The sequence below is a fragment of the Chinchilla lanigera genome, unplaced genomic scaffold, assembly GCF_000276665.1.
Source record: "Chinchilla lanigera isolate Chin_1 unplaced genomic scaffold, ChiLan1.0 scaffold00009, whole genome shotgun sequence".
Taxonomy (NCBI): domain Eukaryota; kingdom Metazoa; phylum Chordata; class Mammalia; order Rodentia; family Chinchillidae; genus Chinchilla; species Chinchilla lanigera.
Window position 1 is genome coordinate 15,403,307 of NW_004955410.1, and position 16,719 is coordinate 15,420,025.

Genomic DNA, 16,719 nt, shown 5'->3' on the forward strand with positions numbered 1-16,719 from the left:
CTCTGTTCAAACTGAATACCTTATTTTGAATATTTCCTTCCTTGTAATGTTAGTTCAAGTTGACATCTCTGTTCTCTCCTAAATCACCTCAAAGCAACTGTCTAGTGAGTGAGAGCCTACTACATGACACAAAGGTAGAAAATGGAGTAAATCCAATGAATTTTGTGCTGTAGGAATATAACAAGGTAAATAGATAGAGGCCTCTAAACTTGCAAACTGCATCTGAAAAAATGAGCTTTGAACCAGATTTAAAAATTCAAGGCTGAAGTGAACAAGAATTTATTGCTCACAAGGTCGTGTGACTGGAGGCAGAGTAGTGATGCTGAAGTAGCAGCCACAGATAGAGAACCAAGGAGGCAAGAAGGCCTACGTGCGACAGGGTCTTTTAGGCCTATTTAAGCAACTGTTCACCTTAGCCTGAAGACAACCTGAAGCCGCAGAACCAGTTTCGGCAGAATGAGCTCCTCACAGAGGAATTTTAAGAGTCCCATGCTGTACCGATGGAGGAGCCAGGCAATATTCACAGAGGGAGTTTATAAGGGTCACTGACTGCAATCCTGAGCACAGGCAGCACATAAATGTCCAGACTTGAAACTGATTCAAGTATCAAATATAATCTTATTTAGCCAAAAAATCAATTTAACCTTTGTGGAAGAGAAAGCTGTGGAAAGTAGAGGAAGGTAATGTGCTGCTCTACCTTGCTAATGTCTTAGCACAGTTATCTTCTCTATTCAACTTTAAACAGACCAAATTTGGGAGAAATTATACTAGATCGTATTTGATACTCTGCATTTTTTATTACCATAAAATCTTTTTGTTGAGGTATTTACTCAACAATTTCACATTTTCATGTAAAACAAACTGTTATATCCCTTTTTGACTTTACTTTCAAGATGTAGTATTAAATACCTATGAATATTTGAAGAAATATTAGGATTCCATTAAATTTCCCCATACTTAGTGTGAGTGCTTGGAGCCATGTGCAGGGATAGACTATATCTCGTCCCCCATTTTGATCTTCTAAACTGCCATTATCTGTGGCTGCTACAAAGAAAATATGCACCAAAGAAGCACATCTGGTGAAAAGCTGTTCGACTGCATAGGTCCCTAGATGGCTGGCTAAATTTTCTTCTCCCCATTCTCAACAAATCAAATAATACCAAATAGGGATTGTTCATATTCTGACTCATTTGCTGGTGACAATTCTTTTGAATTCCCCACATCTACCTTAGGTGTTAACAGTTGAAGAGTCATCCTCACACGTTCTGTATGGGATAGTCCAGCATTCTGCCACTGCCCACATGATCCATTTTGAAGTTAAGAACATAACACAAAAGTTGAGAAAGCAGTGCAATAAAGATGTCAGTGGCACTACCAAGAGATAACACATTTATCTGGAGCAAGCCACCTATGCACTCTTAAACTGGAAGATAAAGTTTTCTGTAACTTAACCTATTAAGTCGGTAACCATTCTTCCAAGTACTTTAAACTAGAGGAACACTGGAATTATATTTACTAGAATTGTATTTACTAGAATTATATTTACTGTATTACCAGCTTTGCAAATTCAACTTCATGAGGCTACCTTCATTTTCTTCCCCAGGATCTTTCCACCCAACTCTACCTTGCCCTAGTAGCTTTAACCACATAGAGACTGGTCACGAGAGCTTTAAAATTCGGGCATTTTTTTCCATAAATAGAAAATAATGTGTCTCTGACTCTGTACAGGATGTGACAATAGAATTCAAACTTTTACAAGGAGAACTAGCATCTCAAGCAGACAGCTAGGTAATAAATATGATTAGAAGCAACCGTAGAAGCAGAACATCCTTAAGTGTATACACCTTTCATAAGAAGACACAGTAGATTTAATCAATGAGACATATCCAGTTAAAAAAATGTTTTAAATGTGTTAAAAAAATGTTTTAAATGTGTTAAAACGTGTTAAATGTGTTAAAAATGTTTTAAATGTGTTAAAAAAATGGATATGTCTCATTGATTAAATGAGACAGGTACAGCTCAGGTACAGCTAAATAACCTATTCCTCAGGTACAGCTTAATAATCATTTTTTTCTGCAGTAGTCTCACTAGTGCCAAATCATTATTTCTCAGGGATGTAAAACTAAAAAAAAAAAAAATTCTAAAACTGAAGATAGTAAACAAACATGATTCATTAATCAAATAATTCCTTAGATGAAAGGGAATTTTGCTAAGTTGCCCAGACTAGCCTTGTGCTTGGGACTCTCCTGCCTCAGCCTCCCAAGCAGCTGGGATGGCAGGCATGCCACTGGCCTTTTCTCCTTGTGTAATACTAGGGATTGAACTCAGGGCCTTGGCCTATGGATGCTCACTGCTATGGTTTAAGATCTAATATGACCCCCCCAAAAGTCTCATGATCTTGGAAGGTGACTGGATCTTAGTGACACTGAACTTATCAGTGGATTCATACACTGATGCATTCACCAGGTGCATGTGCTGTTACGCACTGGCACATGGTTAGAGGTGGGTCACTGAGGGAGCGACCTGAAAAGTGTACTCTTACATTCTTGTCTCTGGCTCCTCCCTTCTCTCTCTGCTTCCCAGCTACCAAGAGGTAGGCAGCTGTCCTCTACCATGCCTGTCTGATCTGGAGCCCTCCAGCCAGGCACTGAATCGTCTGGAAACCGCGAGCCAAAAATAAACCTCTTCTCCTTTAAATTGAGCATTTCAGGTATTTTGTCGCAGCAATAGCAAAGTGAGTAAGTCCAGCACTCCATCACTGATGTACCCCTAGCCCTCACATTTCTTTATTAGTTAAAATTCACAGAGTTTTTCTTGCTGTTTTTGTGGTTGTTGAGAAAGGGGCTGCACTACATTTTCCAGATCAGTCCTAATCACCAGCCTCCAGCCTGAAGCTGGGAGTAGCTGGGATTACAGGCAGGCGCCACCATGCCCGGCTCTCACACAGTCCTCACATCGTCTGCAGGGACAAGCCTTACTCACGTTCACACAGCTGACTCAAAGCTAGCACTTGAATAGAGGTTTCTGTAGCCCAGTTCCACTTCCTTTTCACTGCAGAACTCCACTGTAATATCTAGACATTCTTGAAGGTTTTAACTGATGTTCACAGAGTGTTAACATCAAACAATAATATACACCATAGCCTGCAAAAAATTGATCTTCTAATATACCATTCAGATTACAAACCTCTGGGGCTGGGGATTTAGCTCAGCGGCAAAGCGCCTGCCTGGCAAGTGCAAGGTTGTGAGTTCGGTTCCCGGTACCAGAGAAAAAAAAAAAAAAAAAAAAAAAAAGCAGATTACAAACCTCTTACACATGAGAAACAGACATAAAAACTCAAGCTTATTCCTTCACAATGTGCTTCAAACTGCCTTTACAGTTACATAACAATGCTACTTATAACAGTTATATTCAGTTGCATAATAACAATGCTAAATAGTTATTTAACAAACTGATAACTATGTGTTACTTGAATCCGACACTAACAAAACTCCTATTAAAGCAACTATTAAACAAATAAGCTCCTGGAAAAAATACCAAGATACCTTGTAAATAATCTGCTGCACCAAGATATCTGAAGCTAAAGGTGAATAAGGCTGAAGGCCAATGATTCCAGCCCTATGACATTACGGAAAAGGCAAAAGCAGAGACAGTAAAAAGATCAGAGGCTGCCAGGAGTCAGAGGGAAGGGAGGAATGAAGAAGCAGAATCCAGGACTGTTTAGGGCAGTGAAAATACTATGGTATTGATTATTGGTACATATCATTGTACATTTGTCCAAAGCCACAGAATGAACCTTAACATAAACTATGTTCTCTGCAAGAGAATGCTGCCAATCTAGACACCCTACTTGCAACACACGAGCTACTCCGGTGCAGTGTGTTGCCAGTGTGCGTGTCTGGAGGCAGGGAGTACATAGGAAAACTCTGGACCTTCCGCTCAATTTTGCCGTGAACCTAAAACAGCTCTAAAAAATAAAGTCTATTCTTTTTCATGAAGAAAAACCTCTGGCAGCTCTACGCTTTTCCTAACAGCTGTTACTTCACAGGTTCTCTGTACCACGCAGCAAAGAACACCCTGGGCCACCAATCCTACCCTTCAGTGCAACGCTTCCTGACACAGCCATTACTCCTTGCGCTGTCCCATTGCCTGCTCACCCTCAACTGCCATAAACAGACTAAGTCCAGAGACGAGAGGGAGTCAGGTTCAGAGGAGATGGAGAAGGCAGGGAGCGGCCAAGGGAGCAAGGAATTCCCAAAGGAGGAAATGAACAGGAAAACCCATAGGGGAGAGTAAAAAGAAGAAAAGAACCTTGAATGGCTCTGAATTTGTGTATTGGGCCACATAATGGGAAAACATGTGAAATAAATTAACCCTAAAAGACAGAACGTTGATGGCATTACAAACATTTCTCTTCTTTAGAAACTGTCTCTGCTGCACACAATTCCAAAAATGAAACTGGATACTGTGTTTACCATGTATCCTCAAGCTACAAAGCAATGCGATTTTTCTAACGGTGACTGTAACTGCTACATTTTTCAAAAGGAAGACATAAAAGTGTATGTGCCAAAGAGCCGTTACAAAGACCTATCACAGAACACATTTTTGGAGAAAATTGCAAAGATTAAATTTTTAAGATTTATTACACAGAAGAAAGGTGTACACTTTTATCTTCTGGGTATACTAAATCTAAGAGGTCAAAACCACACTATGAGTTACCAAAAGGACAGAAGGACTTCAAACAAATCCTGAACGCCATAAGAATGACTGTCATGGGCGTGTGAGTCAGTTTGTTTGCTTACTTTGGCCATCAGTGACGCAGCCAGGCTAAGCACCAGCTGTCCAAAATTATGCGCACCAATGGCAAACCAGGGGCCTCTGAAAGACAGGCTTAAAGATGGGTCAGCAAGCGCTGGGGATTTAGCTCAATGGCACAGCGCCTGCTTAGCAAGCACGAGGTCGTGAGTTCAATTCCCAGAAAAAAAAAAAAAAGATGGGTCAGCAAGAGCCACCACCATCATTGTTATGGTCACAGCCTTGTTTATCTAAAGTTTCAGGGAGGCACAGGGTCAAGGTTCTGTCACAAATCCACTTCCGCTCAGCAAGTAACTGTCAAACAGCACTGAAGACTGAATCATTGCGTTAAAGGTGCGGGAAGACACTGAAAACAGTAGGACTCACCCCCGCCTTTAAAAGTTTCCAGTCTATGGAAGGTAGGCAGAAATTTGCAGACATAGGGGTAGGCAGAGAGCTCACGAACAAAAGCGAAACTGTATGGGAAATCCTTCAAAGAATCAACAACTGGAGTCTCATCTTATTGAAAAGTTTTTACACAAAAGAGTAAAAAGAAAATCTACGAATTGGGAAAAAATTTTAGCCAACTGTCCCTCAAAGGACTTCTATCTAAAACATATCAAAAAGTAAAAAAATCAGGCCTCCAAAATTCAAAGACCCAATCCAAAAATGGTCATCTGAAATGAATACATACTTCTCAAATGAAGAAATAGAAATGGCAAATAAATATATGAAAAAACTGTTCAACATCATTGGTCATTCAAGAAATTCAAATTAAAAAAAAAAAGAAATTCATCAAGAAATTCAAATTAAAAAAAAAAAGAAATTCAAATTAAAACAACCCTGAGATTCCATCTCACCCCAGAAAGAATGGCTATCATCAAGAAGTCAACCAATAACAAATGCTGACAGGGCTGTGGGGAGAAAGGAACTCTTCTTCACTGTTGGTGGGAGAGTAGACTGGTACAACCAACCACCGTGGAAATCAGTGTGAAGATTCCTCCAAAAACTAGGATAACAGGTCCCATTCAATCCAGCTATACCCCTTACGGGTATTTTCCCAGAAGAACTGAAAACATCACACCACAGCAATATATGTGCACCCATGTTTTACCAGCAGCACAATTTGTAATAGCTAAGTCTTGGAAACAACCCAAATGTCCATCAACTGAGGAACAGATAAAAAAGACGTGGTATTTTTACACAGTGGAGTGCTACTCATCTATAAAGAAAGATAAACTCAAGGCTTTTACAGGTAAATGGATGCAAGTAGAGATCATACTCATAAGTGAAACAAATCAGACCCACATGTATAAATATCATATTGTCTCCCTAGTGTAAGAAACTGAAAGAGTAAACAAAATCCAAAAACCACAATAGATATTGTGAAAGGGAAAGAAACTGCTCAAAAGGAAAGAACAACTGGGATGATGGAACGGAGAGAAAGAAAGAAGGGGAAAAAACAGTATATATACACAACTAAATTATACACAATTACTAACATAATTGTACCACTAGTTTGTATTGGTTTACTGAAAGAAACAGTTAATGCTTACTATTTTTTCTTAATTTTTGTTGACCTATTTTGCATGCTTATATCTGGTAATCTGAACAACCACTTTGAAGATAATAATATGCAATATAACAACCATTGTTGATTTCCTATCATCTTGTTTTGAAATTCTGTATCACTTTTGATAGTTTTTGAAATTTTTATTCTCTTTAAAATAAAAAGAGGTATTCTAAGTTTAAATAAAAAAAAAAAGTTTCCAGTCTAACATAAGGAAGACAAGCCCACAAATAACTACAAAGCATGCAAAACAGACCAAATGCCAAGAGAAGTACGGAGAACAAGACACCGAGTGACTTCATCAGAGACATATCCTATCTAGGATGAAACCTCATGCTACTACTCAGATGACCAGACGATTCTCACTACCATAGCTGTTATTTCATATTTTCCCCATTCAATGCACTACTTTTACAACAGCAGATGAGAAAAAAAACTTGAAAAATACCTACTTACTCTACTTTACTATTAAATGGGGAGATTTCTTAACATAACACAAGATAGAAGATAAAGACAAAAGATAAAATTATTAAAAAAAAGAAGATAAAAGGTTTGGGCAGGCAAAGGGTGCTACAGCACTAATATAATGCAAAGCAAAATAACTGAATTTCTCTTCAGCCTCAATTTTATTAAGCAAGTAGAACACTATCACTTCTATCTCACATTTATATGTTGTTTTAATGATTAACAAAGGGCCCTCACATAAATCCTTAAATGAACCCCAAAGCAATCCTATGCCAAGGTGAGGCTGTCAGCCTCCCATGCAGCCACCCTCCACAAGACGATCCTCAGTGACCCTTGTCTCATGTCCTCCTAAACCTCCTCTATATACTCTCACCCGCTCCGCTCCTCCATCACATCTAGTCCAGGAGACTAAGAGAATACATTAAAAATAACACCACGATCATGAAAGGCAGTGTACTTTCCACACTGGCCTCTTGGATCCTGATCTGGAGGAAGCCATCTCCCAAGAGCACAGCCCCATGGGAAGCCCTTCATGGAAAGGAACCGGCTTCCCAACACCCACTTGCCAGCCACAGGAGCAGGCCACCTTGGAACTTAATCTATCAGCCTCATCCATGCTCCGGCAACTGCAGCCCTAGCTGACATCTGACAGTAACCTCACAAGACCTTGAACGAGAACACTCTAAATTACTGACCTACAGCAACTATGACATGACAAAGGACTGTTGTTTTCAGTCACTGTTATTGTTATATCTAGAAGTCCCCCAAAGTCTTGTGCACTCAGAGGTGGGGGCTTTTGAAAGATGACTGGATTATGGGGCTCACAGCTGGCTTGCTGTGAGGAGATGGGTCCTGATCGGAAGAGGCTAGTCACTTGGGGTACAGCTTGGAAGCCTTTATGTCCCTCCCTGGCTTCTCCCTTGACACTCTTCTCCTCCCTGCCACCATGCCCAAAGCCACTTCTCCTCTGCTATGCCCCCTGCCATGCCATCCTGCCTTGGAGCCAGTGGACTGCGGATTAAAACCTCTACAAACTGTCAGCCAAAATAAATCTCTCCTTTCTTTAAATTTTGGATGCTGGATATTGTATCTCAGAAACAAGGAAAAGTGATTAAGACAGATACTAAGTCTACAGTGTTACAAAGACAGAATTAATACATCCCATTTACAGATGAGGCTCAGAAAGCCTAACTTATCTACTATCACAGAAAGAAGCAAACAAAAATCAGATCAAGAACCCAGTCTTTATGCTTTAGGTTCTGTTTTGTCATTTTAAACAATACCAATCCCCAGTTAAAATATGCTATAATACCAAAAGGTATTATAAGGCATAACATAATGTATAATATCAAAAACTCTAATACCCAAATTCCTATGTGATTACATGACTGACACCAATGTGAAAGGCTTCCCACAGTACACAGACAGCATATATCCCCACACACTTATTGGACATAATGGGACCTACAATGTTACTGTGTTGAATTTGTATGGCTCCACAATACTCTGTGGAGGTTTTACTATCTCTTAGAATTCTGCCATTTTATAACGTCTTAAAAATAACATATTTATAGCTTTTTTTTTTTTTTTTTTTTTTGGTTTTTTTCCCGCTACCGGGAATCAAACTCACGAAAACTTGCACTTGCCAGGCAGGCGCTGTGCCGCTGAGCTAAATCCCCAGCCCCTTATAGCAATTTAATACTAAACAATTACACTGACACTAAATATACACATGGGGAGCACTGGAGAATGAACCCAGGATCTCGCACATGATAGGGCCTGTGCTCTATCACTGAGATACAAATCCAGCACTTGAGAATGTTTAGAAACATTATAATCTTAATCATAAAGACATTTGTGTAACTGTAAATAATGCGAATAAATACATCAAGCTATAAATGCTCAACTGCTGATTGTTTCCTTAAGGATTTGCTTTTCTGCTTTGGGTCTTCAGCTTTTTATCATTCACAAATAGTAAAATATGTCATCAAAGCGCTTATTACGATCAAATATTAACCCCTAATCCATAAAATAATTACTCTCTTGCAGGACAACATAGCCAGCTCTTAGCCTTTCCACTCCTAGAGGTCCAATAAGAATTTCATTCTTATAACCATATCGCTATATAATGTTCCTTAATACAACTCACCCCTTGTGACTTGCGCAACTCTGCAAGACAGACAGGACAGGTACACTACCATCACATTTTCCAAACAATGATAGGCTAAGAGAAATACAAGTAACTTAACTAAAGACACATAGCTATGAGAAGGAAATGCAACAACTTAACCTGCAACAACTTAACTTTTTTTTTTTTGACTCAAAATCCCATCTGAACAAACTATGCAGTCATTCTCTAACCTGACCGCCATTAGAACTCTTGGGAGGCTTTGAAAAATACCAGTGCCAGGTCCTCATCCCCCAGATACTGTATTTAATGACTCTCGTCCATTTTAGCTGTCTAACATACAACAAACCATTGGTGATAAATTCACAAAAAGTTTATATCACAAGGGGAAAACATGATATGTCTATATGTAAGCCAAGACATCTTTATTTCCCAAGAACTCCCTCAAAGACAAGCATATCTTGCAATAAGCCAAGTAAAATAATATGAGAAAATTTTAAAATAACTTTAAAAAACAAAAAACTTCTTGCTGATCTCACGAAGCCAGGAAGGAGTATTTTACCCCTTTGACCTTACTCTCTGAACGTCACCACACCATAGTTCACACTGTAGTTCAAACATCACCTCTTCTATGAAACCTTCAGGAATACAACAAACTATGTCAATTTTTATATCCAGCTTACCTTAAACTCTGCCTCTACAATAGCACATATCAAGGCCTTTCTTTACTTACATAGCCATTTCTCTCACTCACCTGAAGGCCCCTTAAACACAAGATACCTATTTTAGGCATCCTTCCCATCTTGTGTAGCTTTATATCACAGAATCTTAAACATAGTAAATATTAATAAGTGTTAGCTAAACTGGATGATTTTTTTCTGTTTGTTATGGTTACTTCCCCCTTAGTATCTCAGTAGATACAATGAAAATTTTCAACTTTTAATGAAGAAACATAGACTTTCTACACCTACAATTGGATTAGGTTAGAGAACAATGTATCCAAAAAGGCCAGATTGCCAGGCGTGGTGGCATGTGCCTGTAATCCCAGCACTCAGGAGGCTGAGACAGGAGGATCACTGTGAGTTTGAGGCCAGCCTGGGCTACAAAGTGAGCTCAACACCAGCCTGAACTGCATAATGAGACCCTGTCTCAAAAAGACCAAAAAAAAAAAAAAAAAAGCCAGATGTGGTGGGAGAAAGGCAATAGAACTCTGGTCCAGGAAAGAGGTGTATGAAGAAGACATCTAAGGTCAGGATCAGACATGAATTAAAAAGCAGGGAAGGAGCAGAGAAACAGGACGTCTGTTCACAAGAGCTGTGATAATCAAGAATGTGGGCAAACAGACTAACACTACCTCCATTTCCCTAGAGACCCTTCCTCTGAGCATAAACATATTGTCTCTCCCTCTTAAAAAAAAAAAGTCTGCAGAAGTGGTCATCATTTCTCATTCTTGGAAACATTTTAGAAGCCAGATATTAGAACTGCCTACACAACTTTCAGATTTTGCAACTGGAATCTATACAAGGTAATGATTCCATTTCTTTTGGTTATATACCCAGAAGAGGGACTGCTGGGTTGTGTGATAACCCTATTTTTAAGTTCTTTAAGAACTCCACTCTCGGGGGCTGGGGATATAGCTCAGTTGCATAAGCGCCTGCCTGGCAAGCGCAACGTCCTGAGTTCGATCCCTGGTACAGCAAAACAGGGTTCCCCTCTTCTCCATCACAATACTGATTGTCTCTTGCCTCTTTGATAGTATTCATCCTAAAGGATATGAAGCTATGGAAACAACGTAAGTATCCATGGACAGAGGAAAGATAGAGAAACTATGTCACAAACAGACATGAAATGTTATTCAGTCTTTTAAAAAGAGAAAGACAAAGAGATCCTGCCATTCACCAAAACACAAATGAACTAGAAGAGATTATGCTAATAGCCCAAACACAAAAAGAAACACTGTATGACCTTGTTTATACATGGAATCTCTAAAAACAGATAAAACAGTCATATGGGGGAGAGAGGAAGAAATGGGGACATGCAAGTCAAATACAAAATAGTAGATATGTAAGATCAATAAATGCAGAGGTCCAGTATACAACATGAGTACTACAATTAACACTGCAGTTGGGAGATTCTCATTTTGCCAAATGAGTATCTTCCAGCTGCTGTTACCACAAAGGTGGGAAGTGTAATTGTGTGAAATGATGAATGATTATATTTTTCACTAATCATTTTATTACCTATGTGTATTCTGTAACATAATGATATTTTACATGTACACAGTAAAAGTTACTGAAAAAATATTGTGACAGAAGGACCTAAGCATGTCCACTCTCTCCCACCTGTCCTATAACTCCTTTAACCAGGACAGTTTAGTTCTGCTCCCCGCATCCCAGCCATTCCCATGGAGCCCAAGACTCCTAACAGACACTTTATATTCTTCTCCAATCATACTGGAGGATTTATAGCATTAAATTTTAATTGGATCCTTCTTCTGAAACGTCTCTGGGCTGTGGCCTGAAAAGATCCACTTTTCTTTTTCTCTTAGGCTCTCTAGCTAACTCTCTTTAGCATCTTCACAGCTTTCTCTTTCTTGCTTGTCTTTTAAGTTTCAATATTTCTCTAAGACTTACTTTTAGCCCTTTTTTCTTTTTTTACATTTCCTCGAACATTTTTACCTTTTCTCATCCCTTCAGTGACTCAGAACCCAGAAAACTATCTCTAGCCTCTGCAATCTCTTGCGCCGTTCCAGGATGCATAGCCAGATATCTTCTAGACACCTCCAAGTCACCAGCACGTTGAACACGTGTCCAACGCTGAACTCCTCTTTTCCCTCATACGTGCTTCCTCTTTTCTCTCCCTTCTCACCATCCAGAAACCTAAGAAGTATTCCAGCATCCTCATTCTTCCCTCATGCTCTACATTCAGTCACAAAACCAGTTAATTCTCCCTCCTACTACTTTTCCTAGACACTCAGACTTCTCTGTCCTCACTACATCCATTCCTGTATGACCTCTTAATCTCTTTTCCATATTAATGCACTGTCCTCAATGATCTCCATTCTTACCATGTCCCCACCTGTACCCCCTACCCTCCCACAGTGACCTTTCACTATTTTTCATTGATGCACTAGTATACATGGGGTAGGAAGTGCACCCTGAATTAACCACCCAGCTTTATTTGCTTTTACTCTCAACCTGCCCCTCACTAGCTAATATGACTGCTCCCCTTGGAAATGATTTCTGCTGCCTCTCCAGCTGCCCATTCCTACTCAGCTTTCAAGTGTGGCTCAAACACAACCACCACTAAAACCCTTCCCTGGCATTTCCCTCAGGGATCAAGAGCTCTTGCTAGGTTTCCATTACACTTAAGCCTACCTCCACTATAGCAAATAACAGACTATATTTAAACTGTACATAGACACCCACCATCCTAGCACACTAAAAGCTCCTTGGTGAAGCACAGTGACTTTTCATCTTTATATCCTCAGCACTATTTCAATGCATATAATTTTTTCAAAGTGGAGGTGGGTTAATGACTGAACTGTAAGCCAACAAAGGGCAAAAAAAAAAAAAAAATCAAGCATGCAAGGAAAAAACAATCTTAACAAATGACAAATATCTATTGTTATGCCTTACTCAGAAAAATGTAGAAGGTAGGGTTATTCAGGTATTATCAAAGTGATAAACAAGTTGTATTTTGGGTTTTTGTTGTTGTTGTTTCGTCTTTTTGAAACAGGGTCTTGCTGTGTAGTTCAGGCTGGCCTTGAACTCACTATGTAGTCTAGGATGGCCTCAAACTCACAGCGCTCCTTCTGCCTCAGCCTCCTGAGTGCTGGGATTGCAGTTATGCATACGATACCTAGCCAAAAGTTGTACTGAACTAAGCAGGAAATAAGGAGATAAGAGTTCCCTGTGGAACAGCTGACAAAAGATCAATGGACAGGCACAGAAAACGATGGTTCTAAAGATGGTGCTTCCTAGGAGCCCAGCAGTGCACTCAGCCAAGTCCACTGGCTGAGCAAGTCCATGGACTTCTCTCCGCTCACCGGTACTCTCCCTCGCCATTCCTCGCATATGCCCTGCCCCTCCATGGGAACCACAGCCCTGGTTAGCGGGTTAGTCTGAATGTAAAATGGGAAGGTCTTTCCTCCTGTAGCCAGGAAGGGCCTAAAGGGGAAAAACTGTAATTTACTAAGGATCTATTATGTGGGAGATATTTTGCTACTTTACAATCACTGAGTCTCACAGTAACTACAATCATCCTGTTTTACAGACGAGAAATTTATGGCACAGTCACAACTAAGCAATGATGGAGCCCACCCCAAAACTCAAGACTAACAGCTTCCAGGGCATTCCTACGCCCTGTCATTACCTCAAAACACAGGGGAATGTGATCTAGCCATTCTAGGCTGGACCCGGGAATACAATTTTCTCCAAAAATTACTATTATTGGATCAGAGTAACCATTAGCACTAATAACATAATGGGTACACAATGAGTTTTTTAAAAACTTTGGTGTTCTACCTAGAAATCTAAATGGTGTTTGTTATTTTTATTCTTGTGAGTTGATTGCTAACATTACAAACAACAGTGGATTGGAAAATGAACTTCTGGTACTAACAGTACTTTTAATTAGGCTTTGGTTTACAAAGATTTCTGCTTCTAAAAAAACTCGATGTAAAACTCACCAAGGACAGAGACTATTTTGCCTTGTTAACTTGTGATAACAATGGCAGCGGAAGACGCCTGTGGGAAATGTGCTTCTCTGACCAGGTGCTCATTTCCAGCGTGCTGTCATTTGAATAAAACATCATACTAAGCCCTCTAGACCAGAGCTTGTAATAGAAATGCCATAAACTACAGCAGTACCGCTGATACGCCTATAATCTACTGACAGAATGTACTCCTTAGCAGTGAAACCAGATGTCTGGTGTGAAATCAGATGTCTGCAGACTTGTCTTTCTCAGCTTCCAGAGCAGTTTTAGATACACTAAATACACAGCTTAGCTGTATATTAAACCCACAACTAGGCAGAATCATGACAGTTTGGACATGAAGCATCAGCATTTTTATTGTAATTCTTATGAACCAAAGACATTACTGAAATAGAAATACCAACTTTAAGCACTCGCTAAATGCAGTATTATGTCTCTCTCAGTTTGGTGACAGTATCAGAGCTTTTTAAATACATTACAGAAACCCTTTCCCTTCGTTTTTCAGGCTGACATTCTCTAACCACGGCTGCAGAACGATCTGATGGGGGAAAATGAGCTACATCTGGTGTCAGTTCTTGTCCCAGAAATTCCAGAATCAGATACAGCAGGTGATCTACTGTGAAAATACTCAGACCCAGGAGGCTTAGCATGTGCAGGAAAGTATTAGACTGCCTTCTTCTATCGAAAGGAAGATCACAAGGAAGTAATAGGCAATCAGAAAAACAAGCAGGGAAATTAACTACCTACAGGCCAGGCACCATTTTTTACAGTTTTTTTATGTATTTATTGTTCTGTTTGACAGATGATAAATGAACAAGCGATGTGGTAAGTGAACCAAAGTGGCAGAGCTAATAAAATAAGGGCGAGGAGTCAAAAAGACCATAGGGGCTGAGAGTGCAGCTCAAAGGTAGAGCCCTTGCCTAGCGTGTCTAAAGTTGGGTACCTGATCTCCAGTAGGAGAAAAAAATAAATAAACGACTATAAAAGGCATTCTACTTCTATGTGAGGGTTTGAGATAGAGTAAGGCATGGTGGTAAACAGCCAAAATGTTGGCGGAAAAGGAAGAAATTTACAAGTTCACAGAATAACTGAAACGTGTATCTTATATAGTTTTGTTATATAATACATGTTATATAATATATAATGTTCTATATACACAAACCAAACATATTAATAGATAACTAGCCTGTACGTACGGTTAACATATGCTAAGCTGTAAGTACAGGTAACATTTATTTGTGTAATATCCAACTGTGTATTTACTGTGTATACATAAGAAATAGAAAGTTGAAATCATACATTGTTGACAATGATCATCTCAAGGTGAAGACTCACTTCCTTTTATATTCCTGCAATATTTCATTCTAAACTTTGTGTTGACCTTATAATTAGAAGAAGGCAAAGGAATTTTTCTCATTTAGATAAAGAAACAAAGCTAAATGCACAGAAAGCCATGCAAGTTAATAGTCTCCTTCAGTAATTATTTTCCTGGGTGCACCATCCGCTCTCAATGTTTTATAGTAGGCCTTCTTGTGGAACAATTCAAAAACCTATCGTCACATAATTACTGTACTTGTACAAAGTATTTATTACACTGGAAAATGACTATAACACCATCCATTATAAGACACAAATCGCCACAGTCAGTCATCCTTGAAAGTTTATTACTGGCTGTGTTACAAAGGCAGAGCAGTACTGTTCTTCTGCAACACTTTACAGATTTCAAACCATTAGGACCAGTTGTATAGGGAAGTTCTTGTCCATTCACACGAAAGTGTGCATGACATCCACAGAAAACTGGTGAAAGGCCTGTCCCAAAACGGCCATCTCCAGGCTCATCTTTTCACCGTTCTCCTTTTACAAATGCGTTCGGCACATGGCAGGACAGAGGTAGTAAGTATCTTCTCAATCAATACATGAACCTATCATCAATAAAAACCTCACTTCCTGATTGCTCATAAATTGTCACTTGTGGTACACAAGTAATATTGGTTTTCAGGGGTCAGCATCTAAACATGTGGTTTACTATATTCTTGCTTGTAGCTAACCTGAACTGTTAACTACTTTAGAATGTTTATTTAAATGTGATAGACACGCTGCTAAGGGAGTCCCCAGAGAAGCTGTGTTTCATTTCTCCACTTAGGGAACAGGGAAGCAGTGTATTGGACAAGCGAGGACAAAGTCCCAGGGAAGAACCAGTGAAAGTGACCACACTGAAAATCCCAGGAATTTCCCAGGACTTCAGCGCACTGCTTAGTAACTTCTCACAAGTGAAGAGACCGTTTGCAGGGGGACAGCAAAGTGACAGTCAAGAGAAAAATGCCCTGCCTGGAAACTTCTCTCCTAACCCAAATCTCTTCTTCTAGACTCCTGAAAGAAGATCCCAAAAGAACTTCAACACCTGTAACACTGCTGCAGTATTAATGTTTTTAGGTCCTAAAGGAGTATTTTTAGTAGTCCTCTCCTTAAAAATGTGGAAGTCCCTGCAGGAGCTCCTGTTAATTATCAAGCAGGACCCTGATTCCTTAATACTTACTGTCTCGGGATTAGTCAAAGCTAGCTAGTAAACTATGGGGCCCAGAGAGGCAGCTCCAGGACCACGGATTCAAGTTAAAGAGGTGCAAGCAAATCAGTCTCCGGTGGGCTCAGGGGTCTCAAACGCATCAGGCTCAAGCTGCCAAACTCCCCGCCAACCCTCCAGACCGCTCTGAAAAGAGCCCCGCGACCTGGGACCTCCGCGCGCGGGTCTGCAGCTCCCGAGGAGAAGCGGAATTTGGACCCCAGGTCGCAGGGGCGGTGCGGGGTCGCCCCGCTGGCTCGCCAGCGCCCCCGGAGGAAGTCCCGGCCCCGGCCCCCCGCGCCCCCCTTACTTACCTTTTCTCCCGCTCCTCCTCGGCGACAAGGGGTAAGTGGTTATTTTGTGCCCTCGCCCAATTTGGCCAAGACCCTAAAAGTGGAAGAAAAAAAAATGATAGAGGTAGACAGGTGCCTTAGGACCCTGCGGTTCACCGACGCGCCCGCCCGCCCCCTGGCCCCGCCTCCCGG

The 16,719-nt window shown here is 40.3% G+C and overlaps 1 protein-coding gene across 1 annotated transcript in view; it reads right to left on the reverse strand.

Moving 5' to 3' along the window:
* The window catches only part of Immp2l (inner mitochondrial membrane peptidase subunit 2), an 852,239-nt gene extending 835,520 nt beyond the window's left edge, over positions 1-16,719 (reverse strand). The window contains exon 1 of the mRNA XM_005377314.2: positions 16,549-16,719. The gene's annotated coding sequence lies outside the window, so the exon portion shown is untranslated. The remainder of the gene's footprint in view (positions 1-16,548) is intronic.